The following is a 1,999-nucleotide window of genomic DNA, read 5'->3' on the forward strand; positions in this document are numbered from 1 at the left end:
CAAGAGGAGTTACAAGTAGCGGAACTGAAATGGAGAGGAAACGTTATACAATACACCTTTCAAATGGAAACAAATACCTCAAAGAGATGACATGGATGTTATTTGTAGTGAGCATTAATTAATATATGGTGCAATGTTGTCTTTATGTATTATGGTGTGACAATGCGTTATTTTGGTTGGCATATTGCAACACATGATGCGTGATTTTCCTTGGGTTATATATATTCATTATCGAGATTATATATGAGCATTACAACTTTTTTAATTATGGGATATATCATATAGAGCGTTATACATATATTGCGGCATATGCATCTAACAAGCTTTTATAGAACATGATAGCAACATCATTGCTACACAGACCAATGGCTTTGGCATTATATTATGTTGTGTTCTTTATTATATTGACACTGATCAGTTGCAACCTTACAAATCACCCCAGGTGGAGAGGGCAGCAATTATCAAGCTTCTCTCTCGGCTGGGAAGGCGAGTTTATTCATTGGTGTAGCCTAGGCTTCATCATCTCAACATTGGCGTTGGCGAGCTTATGGTAAAACGGTATTTGAGCAACATTAATATTTCTTTAAGTTATTCATGTTTTCGACAATAGTGGTATCACTATTTGAGAGCATTGTCGGCACATATATGCATTGGGGATTGGTTGTTGTGTTATGGCTATTGACACAATACTTTTATTATTGGGAAGGGTTTATAATTGCGTTGAAGGAGAGGTTATACAACCATTTATACATTGTGCAGAGTTGGCAAATTATTTGACACATTCAATATTCAGAGTGTTGGAACAACTTTGAATAATGTGTTTACAAAATATGGCAATATCTTTGAACTTTGAATTTGAATTTCTTGGATATATTTACTCCAGAGGAGCATATTATTTTAAATAAGTACTGGGAACATACAAGTCATTGGTATAATGTGCTACAGGTCATTGGTATAATGCGTTAAATAAGTACAAGGAACATATAGGTCATTGATATCATTGAACTTTGAATTTTAATTGCTTGGATATCTTTACTCCAGAGGAGAAAATTATTTTAAAGAAGTACAAGGAACAAAATTTTTCAGAGAAGAGGCTTGTGTATAATGAAAGGATAATTATTGGGAAGTGTCCTTTAACTCTAGAAGAGGTTTGACTTATCCTTCATGTTATGGGATTTGGTAACTCGACTCGTATATATATGGCTGTTGGTGAAATTTTTGGTGGCGAGCACTTCATGAAACCCTTGCGTACTCTATTCCATAGCCTTGAGAATAGGAGCACTATGGCCTTTGCAGAGGATTTGGTAGCAATGACTGCAGATGGAAGAGGATTGCTAGGTCTAGCAGTGGATTACATGGTCAACCTTCTATCAAATATATTCATGACAACATATGATGGGCCAAGTAAATTTTCCAATAACCTAATGGGACATCATCTGTACCATGGTTTTCGGTTCACTATTCAACTTGACAGAAAAGCATTAGCACCTATATTTATAGACCGTGAGAGGTCTCATTCTCAAAATTTTGAAGCTTCAGTAAGGATGATTATGCAGAAGACCATTTGGTGGTCCACACAAGAGGGTTCATCCTGAGTCATTTTATACAAATCCATGGCCTGAATGCTTATGCCAAACTTCTCCTGAGACAAATGAGCACAAACGTCCTTCAGGAAATGTCATGGAAGTACTTAACAATCAATTATCATCTGATGTAAGTGGGATGGATGAATCTTCCACTGGAAATGCCCAGACTCATTGATTGAATAGTAAACAAAGCAAACTAGGTGATGAAAATATTGGAGTTGTAGAGAAGTATTTTGGGCATCTGTAACATAGGTCATTATAAGCAGTGAGATTTGTATGAAAAATGATGCAATGATTCAGGATTTTAAGTGATACGAGGATGCACATTGTAATGTCTATGCGATTGTGGCATATTGGCGTCAAAATTTGTATTGTATGCATTATATTGTTGTGTGGCGTTGATATTCTATTAC

The 1,999-nt window shown here is 35.8% G+C and overlaps 1 pseudogene; it reads left to right on the forward strand.

Annotated features, from left to right (window-relative positions):
• The first annotated feature begins 1,013 nt into the window (after positions 1 to 1,013).
• Positions 1,014 to 1,761, forward strand: LOC149224219 (O-fucosyltransferase 1 pseudogene; annotated as a pseudogene).
• The last annotated feature ends 238 nt before the right edge of the window (positions 1,762 to 1,999 follow it).

Source organism: Pinus tabuliformis, chromosome Q (assembly GCF_031772625.1).
Source record: "Pinus tabuliformis cultivar Carrire ecotype Pingquan chromosome Q, CPIR1, whole genome shotgun sequence".
Lineage (NCBI taxonomy): Eukaryota > Viridiplantae > Streptophyta > Pinopsida > Pinales > Pinaceae > Pinus > Pinus tabuliformis.